We start from the raw sequence: 13,694 nt of genomic DNA on the forward strand, positions 1-13,694 counted from the left end.
TTTACAGCATGACTAGTGTGAAAATATGTTTAATGTGAATGCATAAGTAGGGCCTATATCAGATTGCATGCCATCTTGGAGAGGAGGAGAAAATTTAAAACTCAAAATCTTATGGAAGTGAATATTGAGAACTAAAAATAAATAAATTAATTAATTTTTCTTAAAAGAGTTGGGATTGGTCTGGACCAGGATTTCTTAATCTTTTTGGTGTCATGGATTCCTTTGGCATTCTGTAAAGACTGCTGCTCTAAGAATAATGCTTCTAAATGCACAAGATACATTGGATAAAGATGCATTTTTTTCTTATTCTAGTTCATAGACTTCCAGAAATCTAAACCCAAAGGGGTCTGTGGACCCCAGGTCTTAACCTGGTTCTTAAACTCCTGGCCTAGATAAACTCTGAGGTCCTTTTCAGCTCTAAATGATTAATGAATGATAAAGCATTTAATAAATGTTGACCATGTCAAGCATTGTGCTAAATACAGAGCAAGACAATCCATGCCCTCAAGGAGCTTACATTCTAATTAGGGGAAGATGAGACATAAAGTGAAGGAGAGATGGGGTCAGGGGAATGAGTGTAGCAGCATGATTTGAAAGTGGTTTGGGTATGGAGGCCTGTTTCTTGGCAAAAATAGCCCCTGTAATAAGAGTCCAGGTTCAGGTGGAAGGCAGTGAGCAGACAAGCCAAAGGCATGCATTCCAGGAATAGGAGGCAGCTAGTAAGGGGACCAGTCTGGCCAGAAGGTGGGATGTTTGAAATAACTATGTATCATAAGCTCAGAAAAGGAGGTAACCTCATATGCTTCAGTTTCCTTATTTGTTAAATGGGGATAATATTAGCACCTACCTCCCATGGTTGTTGGGAAACTGAAATGAGATAATATTTGTAAACTGCCTAGCACATAGTAATGCACTTGATAAATGATGTTGCAACAATCCGGCTAGCAGCTACTGTGGCTGCGTAAAACCAACAACAACCAGCACACAGAATGCTGCAAGCCCAGGTTCTTTTGATCTGCTTTACTAAGGAAAGCAACATTAAGGGGTTAACAATCATACTTTAATCCAGCATACAAATATCATTCACTTAGTTCAGGGGGAAAAGCCAGCACCCTGAACTTCAGAGCAAATACAAACAAATTACAAACATCAACAGACAGACCTTGTCTGATTCAAATCTCAATGCATAGTCACCAGGGTTTAACAAAGTCCAAATATCCGAGTTTACAAGCTGCAGGGCTCTTAACTACAGCTGCCCAGAGTTTCCACATCAGCACACAGTTAAGAGTGAGAGCCCTAAGCAAATAACTCTATCTTCTCTTTTTATGCACTCTTTAGCCGTCATCAAACATCATCTGAGTGACCAGAATTTAAGCTCTTACTATTAGCTCTGATCTTAGCAACTCCCCTTAGGACCCTGGGGACTTCATGCCCACATCGGCTTAGCACCTAGAAGCTAGGGGTTTCGGGGCTACTTGGGAGTGAAGATATAATCAGACCTTCCTTCAATGACCCCACCTGGAGCTCCACCTTAGTTACCAATGCAAATGATTGTTTCTTTTTACAGAAATACAAGTTTTTCATCAAAGCAAAATTGGAGGCAGACATGGCACATGCCCATGTGTAGTCATTTCACTAGGAGAACAGCTGAAGTTGTTGACAATATCCTGAGAACAAAACAGAATGCATCTACAAAAGCGTGCGATGCCTCTTGCCTGGCATTTATGTTGGCCAGAAATGGAGATATGAGAAAGGAAACAAAAATTCATGCATGTTGAGGCGGGAAAAGATTTCTTAATTCCATCCTCTGGATACAATTAACTATGTATCAATGAGAAAGGAGCCATAGAGAATCCAAAGAGGGGAGAAAAGCCATCCTTATGGTCTACGCAGTCTAAAAATAAGATTTTTAAATTAAAGTGCTTGTTTCAAGACATCTATTAACTCACAGGAGAGCACTGGAGTCAGTTTGGAACCTGTGTGAACTCTATTCAACCGTGGACAAAATATAATAAAATTTTTAGATTAAAGTGCTTGTTTCAAGACATCTATTAACTTATAGGAGAGCACTGGAGTCAGCTGGAACCTTCACTGATACCAAGAGACTCCCTCTACGAATGTCATAGTCAATTTTCAGAAAAGTGACCATTTATACATAAGCATGCCCATCTCCAAATATCCATATCACCACCACCAAAATGGAAAACAAATCCTCTCTTTGCTCTCAAGTGCTCCTCTTTACAAAAGGATCGACAAGACCAGCATGTGTGTTGCCTATTTCCCATTACCTCCCTGTCCACAGCTTAACCTGCCCACCTCAAAGTGGGATTGCTTAAAGTGGGTGGTTGGGGGTGGTGAGGACAAAAATGTTTTCTGGGTCTTTACAAAGTTCACTTCAATGCAAGGCTTCAACAAAAAATTATTAAGCACCTTCTGGAGACATACATGAAAAAGGACACAATCTCTGACTTCAAAGAATTTCCAATATAATATAATGAGCCAATATGGACTCAGAAAAGTGTGGCACACAGTAGAACGGAGCAGGCATAAAGGACAGATGCAGAATTGTTGAAAGATTTTCAAGTTCTTACGGAAAGTTTCACATCCTGGTGTTTGGCATTTGGGCCCTTTGGGGCGAGAATTCATTTTAAGAGGAAAGAAATGGATTATAATGTGTGAAGGCTGTTAGGAAGCACAGCAGTTGGGGGACCTTGATGTGAATCCTGACTGTGATGTACAGAAAGTCATTAAACCTCTGTGGGCTTGAGTTCCTAGGCTGCTAAGTGGCGCCATAGTGCACAAAGCACCAGGCCACACGTCAGTAGGACCACAGTTCAAATGTGACCTCCAACAGTAGTGGTGTGACCTTGCACGTCACTTAACCTCTGTTTGCCTCAGTTTTTTTAACTGTAAAATGGGGATAATAATAGCTATTTGCCTCAAGCATGTTTTAAGGAATTAAAATTGTAAGTATATGACTCACTCAGTACATTTCCCTTAATACTACTTCTATACTCCATGCTAGAAATACTGCAGCATATCAAAAATCAATAATAGTGTCTGTGTTCTGTCCCCTCCCCAAGACATTTTCACTCTTGACCACTATAGTCCTGTGTACCCAGATAGAAACAGGATACAAAAATAACATTCACATTTGTTTACATCTTCAGCTACTACTTTACATCACCTAGGTGTATCCTGGGGCTTAGTTAGAGAATTTTCTTCTCTCCCTACCCGAAGTTTATATGTCTTTATGGTATTACCTCCTCTGTCGTCAGTATCTTTCTTCTCTGTGTTATCTCCCTCCTACCAAACAACTATCACATGCCTAAGTCTTTGATAGCTTTGCTCTCTGCTAACTACTGTTGCTATTAACTTCTAAGACCTTCAATCAGTTCGTTCCAAACTGTATGTTGTGACACTCATCTTTAAAAATAAATTGTGTCATGCCCTAGACGTTAATAACTATCTATTCAAATAACATACGTAGTTTGAATTTTGCTCAAAGAAAATGAAGAATTATTAAAATTTGCATGACAATACATAGAAGAATCTTTAAAATATAATAAAATAAAGTAACATAAATATTTATTCTAATAATAATAACATTATTATTAACAATTAGCATTGGTAATAATTTTCCTAGTCAAAACTTATAAAATAATAACCATGATATTATTACTAATGTAATGGGTGGGCTTACTTTTTCAGCACAGAATCTCTCAAAACATGGTGTCATCTATTATAATGTTACTCATAGTACTTTCAGGCACTAACCAAGAATGACATTTTTCTAGTTACAGCGGAAAACTGTCTCACACAAATAAGATTCTACCAATGGCTATAAAATTTGTATTGATTTAAAAAAAATAAAATAAGCCAAAGAACTCTTTTCAACTGTGGTCAAACTATAATAAGATTTTTAGGTTAAAGTGCTTGTTTCTATCTATTAACTCACAGGAGTACACTGGAGTCATTTGGAACCCATCTACTAAGAGCCAGTTTTTAAATTTTCAGTGTATTTACACCTCAGAAATCAGCAAATGTTACCAATCAGGGCTTGATTTATTGCTTTTCTGATCATCTTGTCTTAAGACTAGCCTAGACTTAATGAAACGATAGAGAAAATGTTAGTAATGCAAATTAAAGTGAAAAGCATGCCCTCCATCCAGTTCCCTCCCAGAGAGTAAACATTTACTAATACACCCCGATGGAACTTTTCTCACTCAGATAGAGTCAGGAAGTAACAGACGAATGTAAGTAACAGGGCAAATGAGTTGCCTCTCTATTTAGAAATATCTAGGCAGTTAGCTAGGTGTTACAGTGGGTTACGTATTGGACTTAGAGTTAGGAAGACCTTGTTTCCTATCCTACCTCAAACGCTGTGTAACACATAGCAAGCCGCTTAACTGCCCTCAGTTTCCATTTCCTCATCTGTAAACTAAATATAATAATAGCACTTACCTCCCAGGGTTTTTGTGAGGATGAAATTGGAATATTTGTAAGGCACTTTGTAAACTTTAAAGGACTATTATTAGTATCCAGCTTTTTAAAATAAAAATTGCTTTTGTTGCCCAGTCAAGTGATTAACAAGCAGGTCTTTACTTGTTTTCTCTTTCATTTGCATAGCAAGTTATTTTTTAACTGGGAAACATATAAAATTATGAAACATATACAATTTTGTTCATTTATTATCCATAGTTCTAACTTTTTCATGAACATAATCACTTTATCTTTGTGAATCAAAATGTGAATTTGAGGACCTCACATTGATGTCTTTACAGTACTGACTTTTTTTAACCCCACCAAACACACACATTTCAGAAATAATTCTATGTTATAAAATCTACTTACTTCCTCTTTGTTATTATTATCATTAAGAAAAACAGTAATTTGTAGGAGAACAAGGAATAGTTTACCTGTCAGATCCATGGAGAAGGGAAGAATTTATGACCAAACAAGAGATAGCATTATGAAATGCAAAATGGGTAATTTTCATTACATTAAATTAAAAAAGCTTTGCACAAACAAAGCAAATGCAACGAAGATTAGAAGGGAAGCAGAAAGCTGGGAAACAATTTTCACAGCTAGTGTCTCTGATGAAGGCCTCATTTCTAAAATATATAGGGAACTGAGTCAAATTTGTAAGAATACAAGTCATTCCCTAATTGATAAATAGTCAAAGGATATGAATAGGCACTTTTCGGATGAAGAAATGAAAGCTATCTATAATCATATGAAAATGCTCTAAATAATTGTTGATTAAAATGAATCTGAAGTATCATATCACACCTATCAGACTGGCTAATATGACAAAAAAAGGAAAATGATAAATGTTGGAGAACATGTGAGAAAATTGGAACACTAATAGGTTGTTGGTGGAGTTGTGAACTGATCCGACCATTCTGGAGAACAATTTGGAACTATGCCCAAAAGGCTATAAAACTGTGCATACCCTTTGATCCAGCAATACCAATACTAGGTCTATATCCCAAAGAGATCATAAAAAGGGAAAAGAATTCACATGTACAAAAATATTTACAGCAGCTCTTTTTGTGGTGGCAAAGAATGGAAATGGAGGGGATGCCCATCAATTGGGAGAAGGGCTGAGCAGTTTGTGGCATATGAATGTAAATGTTCCATAAAATAATGATAAGCAGGTGGATTTCAGAAAAATCTGGAAAGACATACACGAACTGATGCTGAGTGAAATGAGCAGAACCAGAAGAACATTGTACGCTGTAACAGCAATGTTGTTCAATGACGAACTTTGATAGACTTAGCTCTTCTCAGCAATGCAATGATCTAAGACAATTTCAAAAGGCTCGTGACAGAAGATGCAATCTACATCCACAGAAAGAATTAATGGAGTCTGAATGCAGATCCAAGCATTCTATTTTCTCCTTTTTTTCTCTCCCGTGGTTTTTCCTTTTTGTTCTGATTCTTCTTTTACAACATGACTAATGTGGAAATATTTGTAATATAAATTGCACATGTATAGCCTATATCAGATTGTAGGCCATCTTGGGGACTGGGGAGGGAAAGGAGGAGGAAAAATGTAGAAATCAAAATCTTATAAAAGTGAATGTTGAAAACTAAAAATAAGTAAAGAGAAAAAGAGCAATTTCTTCCTTTTGTTCAAATGTTCTTTGCAAGTACTTTGGCACTAGAGAGCCAACATTTTTCTCAAATGATACAGAGATATTTTATGCTCTGTTCCATAACATCAAAAACTTCATTTAATGAATTATTTTTAATATATTTGATTGCCCTTACACAAACACGAAAAACCATATGTAGATCCTCATTCATATGTCTTCCTACAAATGATGATCTGTAAAGTGTGCATGAGCAATCACATTTAAAACTAGTTCTTATAGTCTTGTGTTTCTCCCCGATAAAATTTGCCCAACAAAATTTCCTATATCATTTTTAAAAATTTCAACTGTCAATTTTATTAAAAATTTCTCTGGACATGTAATTGCCACCAAGAGATTTGCAAAATGACAATGAGAGGGAAACACGATGGAACATAAATCCAATAAAAGTATTTGTTCTGTGAAGTTTGAATTCAGTCAAAGTGCTACACTTGAGGACCTAGAGGGCTACATGTGGCCTCAAGGCCACTGGTAGGGATCTGGATTAAATTCCTGCTTCTAATATTTCTAGCTGTGTGACCATGGGCAAGTCATTACCACTCAAGCCTGTTGTCTCACTGGGACAAAATGGGGCAAGTAATATCTATAGTATTTCTCTCACACAACTATTGAGAGACTCAAACTTTGAAAACACTATGTAAATGTAAATATCTTTATTAGCCAGATATGGCAGAAATTAAATATATGAATAAAAATGATTCCTGAATTTTGTGGGTAAATATATATATATATATAATGTTGACACTGAAGTTAAAAATCATATATATTCAGCAAGTGAATACTTCACATAATAGTTTTCTGAGCAATTAAAGAGGTGAGTGCATGTCATCAGGCACCCAATGGAATAAAAGTCACAATAGTTATTTGACTAGGCAGGGTGAGGAATTTGTTCCCCTTTTTCTAATTTCTCTAGGAAGGATTCATGGATGAAGTAGGATAATAGGAGCTACTTGAATGAAGGAAGTAATTAGATTTGATTATTTCTAAGGGTGAGTGCTTATCAAACCAGGGACATCCGTGGGGAGGTTTAAAGACAAATTGAGATGTTCAAATAAGGGGAAATGTAGCAAACATCCCCAAGAGGAACATTTTTCAACAGCAACAGTGCATATACTGTAGATGAATATCCAGCAAAAGAGAATGAGAACTAGTCAAATGAGTAAGAAGAATACCAGGAAAGAGTAGTGTCCTAAAAACCTAGAGAGAAGAAAGTATCAAGAGGAGAGAGGTTGGCAATGTTAGAAGCTACAGAGCCATCAAGAAGGATGAAATTGAGAAAAGACCATTAGATTTGGCAATGAAGAGATCATTCATAACTTTAGAGAGAACCATTTTGGTTATGTGATGAGCTCAGAAGCCATGCTGGAAAGAGTTAAGAAGAGAGTGAGAAAGAGGAAAACAGAGGCACTGATCATAGAGGACTTTCTCAAGCCATGGAAGGGAGAAGAGATAGAGGACAAGAGTTAGCAGGGATCAATTAGTCAACTGAGGATTTTTTGAAGATGGTGGAGACATGGTGAAGCAGCCACCAAACAAAGCATTGAATATTAGTGAGATAATAGGAATGATAGAGGCAGTAATCTGCTGTAGAAGATGGGGTGAAATGGGATCAATTGTTTATGTAGATGCATCCAGCAGGCTTAAGAAACCAGGTCAAGATGATCCAAGATGATGACATTGATAAGATAAAGAAGATAATAAAATAAAGATAGAGAAGATAAATTGATGAATCAGAGGAGGGAAGAGAAAATGTGTTGAGGCATTCTATTAAGTTTCTGCTCAGCCTATAGGGGATATCTTTATCATTTTACTTACCACAGATATCTTATAGTAAGTAATATTCCTAACTCTTTATTGGAAGCACAGAGATATGGGCCAGTGATGAACAACAGTCTTCAGCTGTTCTGCGGCCAGACCTAATCTTGATTTAAACTTGTAATGGCAAGCAAAGTGGGACTTTTTGCTGTTTTTTTCTTTTGGAGTGCTTCTCAGCACTAAGGCAATCAAGTGCCTTTGACTGAGTCTTGCCTTTGTTTGAATCAAGACTCTTTGATTGAACCAAGAGTCTTTGATGACCTGCTTAAGTCATAAGAAAGCCTAAGTCACATGAGTTTGAGTCACATGGCTGTGACGCCCTCTGTGGGCTGACCCTGAAGAAGTGTATACATACTCTGAGGTTAGCATTTTGCTTTGGGAGCTCACTCATTGGAAGAGTGTTCATGTGATTTGGCCAGACAAGACTCTGGGTAGCCGTTAAGGAGCCTCCTGGCTTTGAAAACCCAGATGCTGGTGCTTCTCTCTCTGGTAACTATGTATGTATTTCTGTGGACAGTTAGGAGCTCTGTCTGTTGATTTGTGTTATTTGCTCCATTTATATAATTTCTGCTTGTAATTTCTGTTTCTGTTTTCTCTGAAGTTCAGGGTGCTGACTTTTTCTCCTGAACTAAGTGAATGATATGTGTATGTTTAATTAAAGTGATATTGTAAACCCCTTAAAGTTGCTTTCCTTAGAAAAGCAGATCAAAGATCCTGTGCTAACAGCCCTCCTGTGTGCTGGTATTATTGTCCTTACGCCTCCACAGCAGCTGCAAGCAGCATCGTTGTTACAAACCTCTGTATTAATTGTGTTTAACTCAGAAACAATTGGAGCCCTGTGATCTTCCTGCCATAACCCTGACACCAAGGTCTCACTTGTTGTGAGTCTCAGCTAAATGTCAAATTATTGACAAGTATTTATTAAGTGCCTACTATATGTCAGGCACTGTGACCATACATCTTTTTAGGCTATAGGACAAAAAAAGAATTCTGTTCTTGACAGTCATTTCATCTCCAGTCTCATTCATTCACTATATGTGAGGCTAATCGGAGAAGAGTGATCTCTTTGCTCTGTCACACCAGAAAGAACCAAGCAATGAAATCCAGCTCCCCTTTAACAGACTCAGCTATCTTTATCTGATATTTTATGCAGTCTTGGCAGAACACACCACACCAGTATGTCCTCGTGAAAACCAACACATCTAGCTATTGTTCCTGAGAAGTTCCCTAAATCCAAGGCCAGAAATTACTCATTAATGATCAGTTTCATGGTCCTAAATCCCAATCCCGTGGAAAAAAACAAACCTTATCAAGCTATGACTCTCTTCATTGTAATCAGATCTTGAACAGAATTAGATTTCTTTCACATATGCACACTCACTCTCTCACACTCACACAAAACAATACTGTCTGCTTTGTGAAATTATCCATTCCTGATTAGGGAGGGAGGGCTAAGAAGGGAGGAAAAGAGACCATTGTCTAAGAAGTTGGATGTTGCAATTAAACCAATAGCTAGGATGTCATTATGGATCATGTGATCTGATTAAAGCAAAGCCTCTGGAGTTAAATGTAGCCCCCATAGGGAAGCCTATTTGTTGGGATGCTCATTTGTTTCCACTGTGAAAAAGCAAGATGTGACACAAGACCAAATGAAGCTGTTGTACGCACAGACCATTCCCTTTATGAAATCCTCACTGAGTCCTCCCTGGTGATATGTTGTTATTTGTGTTCAATTCACATCAGACACAAAATGAAAATTACTTCAATAGGTTGAATTCACAGGATATTTGGGGAAAGGTCAGATTACTCCTACAATGCTGACAGAATCAATTTTCATGACGCCAGGCCAGAAGCAGAGTATCTGAGAGCTTTAGTATCTGTGGTCTTTTTCTGCCATACCTACCCTCACCCAGAAAAGTTCCCCAAACTCATTCAGGCCACTTTAAAAATACTTTTGATGTAGTCCAACCCACCCACTGTCTTCTTAAGATCTGCATTCTACATTTTCAATGCATGAAGTTATAGGGGCTCCTTCTTCCAAATCCCTTCTGACCAATGCCTAACGAATCTCCAAGGCCCAGAACAAATTTCCACTACTTCTACCAAAAGGCAGCTTGGTGCCACAGTGTTGGACTTGGAGTCCAGCAGACCTGAGTTCAAATTCTGCCTCAAATACTTATTAGCTATATCACCTTGGGCAAGGTCTGCCTCATTTTCCTCTTCTGTAAAATCTTCATCGGATTTTTATGAAGATCAAATGAGATAACATTTTTAAAGCCTTTTCCAAACCTTAAAGTGTTACCTAAACGGTAGCTATGACTCTTATGATCTTGAAATCTTCCCTGATTTCTGGACCTCAGTAGAATTTCTGCTTACTCTAAACTGTCACTGAATTTTATAGCTGTCCTGTTTCACATTCTCATTCTACTCTATCTCATGGTTGATTTCGTATGTCTCATTTCTCCATTATATTAGACTATAAGCTCTCTGAGGGCAGAGGCTTTGTCTCTGCCTTTGTATTCTCCTCAGTGCCTAACATAAAGTAATAGTCACACTGGTAGTGGTAGCAGCAACAGTAATAGCTAAAATTTATATAGCATATTAGAGCTTTGAAAATATTATCCTTATCTGAGCTTCAAAACAACTCTGGGAAATGGGTGATTGTATTATTGCCATTTCACAGATGAAAAACTGAGGCTAAGATGGATTAACTGATTTTCCTAGGGTCACTCAGCCCAGGCCAAATTTGAATTCCAGTCTTCCAGCTCTTTATCCACTGCACCTCCGAGCTGCTTCTATCAGACAATCAAGGCATGGTATGTAAGGTGCTCACTTAAAATTTGTTGAATGAAACAATTTGTCGATGAATGAACAAGCCTGACTAAGAACAAATCAATAAATGTCCTTGTCAATTGAAAAAATAAGGAGGTAAACAGGATCTAGGAACATTGTTCTTTCTCTTATAGATAGGGATTTATCATAATAGGATAGAGATAGGACTCTTGGAATGATATAGTCCATAATAGTTTTGACTGGGGAAGGGCCATGGAAATTTTCAGGTCCAAGAATGCCAGTACAACAAATCTGGTGCTTTAAGAATGACAACAAGTGACATATTAGCTAAAAAGTACAGTATGGGAGTTGGTCTAGAGCTTATTTTCCCATATTTATTGTCTATGATGGGGATTCAGAAGACAAGAGAGCACAATCTGATGTATAAAGTCTTTTTTTAACATATCAGATGAGTCAGATGTAGTTGACTGCAAAAAGCAAGGTTGTGGTAGAGAGAGTGCTAGATTTGCTATCAGACATCCAGAGTTCAAATTCTAGCCCTTCTCCATGCAACTTGGGTAAGACACCTCTCTGAATGTCTGTTTACTTATTTATTTGTAACATGCATTCTAAAAGCATCTAGGTGATGTAGGGAATCAAGCTCTGGACCTAGAGTCAGGAAGACCAGAATTCAAATCCAGCCTCTGACACCCACCAGCTCTGTGACTCTGGGCAATTCACTTAACTCTGCCTCAGTTTCCTCACCTGTGAACCGGGTATAATAATAGAATCTACTTTCCAAAGTTGTTGTGGGGAACAAATGAGTATAATATTTGTAAGGTGCTTAGCACAGAGCCTGGCACATAGTACGTACACATTTCTTCCCTTCCTACAGAGCATGCACAAATAATCCCTGCCTGCTTTTGGCAGGTCACATGTGTGACTCAGTACTTGGACCTTTCGAGGATGATGAACTTCTGTATACTTCCAGCAAAGCACTGAACTTTCAAATCCACACTGAAAGAACTTACCGCTTTTGCACGATGCATGAAACGCTTAGTGGTCCTCCCTGTGACAGCAGGGGGTGGTGCAGAGTGCTGTGTCATTTGAAAGGAGGCACAGCTTCCAGCTTGTTCTCTTCCTTCAACTCTGCAGGTGGTGTCATGTAACTTTGCGACTTCCAATGAGGGATGGATAATGGCTGCCCCTTTTGCACTCCAGAGAAAGGACTGTGTCCCCAGCATCATGGCCACTGCGTCCAAGTGGCAGCCAAAGGAGGGGACTCAACTAGTCAAGTTTGAACCTGGGCCTCTGTTGACCTTTCATTTTGTGTTTCTTTTCCTGAGGAGGTGGTCGAACTCTAGCCTCAAGAGAGGTGCCTTTATGAATTTGTGAGGTCAGGAGACCCACTGCATCTATTGTAGAGCTCTTTTAAGAACTTTGGTATTAATTGTGTGATGTGTGAGATGCTGGCACAGGACCACCCACCATGGCATGCCCTCATCAGAGAGGGTGCTGTGCTCTGTGAGCAAATTATCTCCAAAGAAACACAAGATGTGCAAATTTAGAGAATCCACCCCAAATGTGCATGTGTGCTATTTGTGCCTGACCTGTGGTAGAGCCTTCTGAGCTCTTACTGGTCCGATCAGACACAGACAGACACACTGTAACTTGACTCTAGCAGTGATATCATTTTGGTCCTCTTTGAGAACGAAGGACAACAACCAACCAACCAGTAGAGGACAGAGAAAATGATCACCACTGGCGAAATGGCTGGGAGTTGCTTGATCAGTAAAGAAGGGAAGTGAGATGTGGCCATGCTAATTCAGCAATCCTGAAAAGCACTTAGTATTCTGATGAGGTTTAAATATCACCTACCCTGGAAAGTATAGCTTTTAGCTAAAAGTTGAGTTGCTGTTTTAAGTCCTTCTGTCCATATGTACTGGTGAATACTTTGTGGTTGGCATTTCTTTTGTGGGTAGGAAATAAAAATCTAACCTGTTGTTGCTGTTCAATCTTGCCCACTCTTCATGACCCCATTTGGGGTTTTCTTGGCAAAGATACTGGAGCGGTTTGCCATTTCCTTCTCCACATCATTTTACAAATAAGGAAACTGAGGCAAACAAGGTTAAGTGATTTACCCAGGTTCACACAACTAGTAAGTGTCCGAGGCCAGATTTGAACTCAGGAAAATGAGTCTGCCTGACTCCAGGCCCAGCATTCCATCCATCTATCTTCTACCCATCAATCTATCTGATTCATGTTGTACTTTAAGTACCTTTTTACTCCCTGCTTTGGAGAGACCTGGACACAAATCAGAACTCAAGCCTTAAACACTTTTTACCCAGGACACACGTTGGGGCTTAATGAGTCAAAGAATGGAAGAGTAGTGGTGGGGAAGGGAGACTAGTCACATTCTCATTGGAAGACAAATTATCTCAGGACTGAACTCAATCTGGATAAAATGCATGAGTACAGAGCAAGGAGTGTGCAGGACTCCAGACTCTTGGGTCTAGCGATGATTCTAAATATTATGGGATTGTAATATTTAGCAGTGATTCTAAATATTACAGGTAAAATAAGGGAGGTGGACGAGATAATCACTGAGGTCGCTTCCAGATCTAAAACTCCATGCTGCAAGAAGAGCCAGAAAAGTTTTTATTTTGTATTGGTTTGTTGAATCACAACTTAGTTTATTTCTCTAGGGCATTAAGATATTTCAGAGATCATAACTAAAATCAATTCCAAAATGAACAGAATTGAAATCCCTTAGAGCACAGGCTGATTTCCTACAAAAGGAATTGATTTAATTAGATTCAATGGTGAAGTTTTGGTTTTTTTTTTTAAGAGCTGTGTCTGGGCTGCATCCATCCTGTTCTGTGCAAGCCCATGAAGAGGTCACATTAGGGGCAGTACTTAAATTGAGGAGAGGCTGAATGCTACAGGGGT

This window comes from Trichosurus vulpecula, chromosome 1 (genome assembly GCF_011100635.1).
Source record: "Trichosurus vulpecula isolate mTriVul1 chromosome 1, mTriVul1.pri, whole genome shotgun sequence".
NCBI classification, from domain to species: Eukaryota; Metazoa; Chordata; class Mammalia; order Diprotodontia; family Phalangeridae; genus Trichosurus; species Trichosurus vulpecula.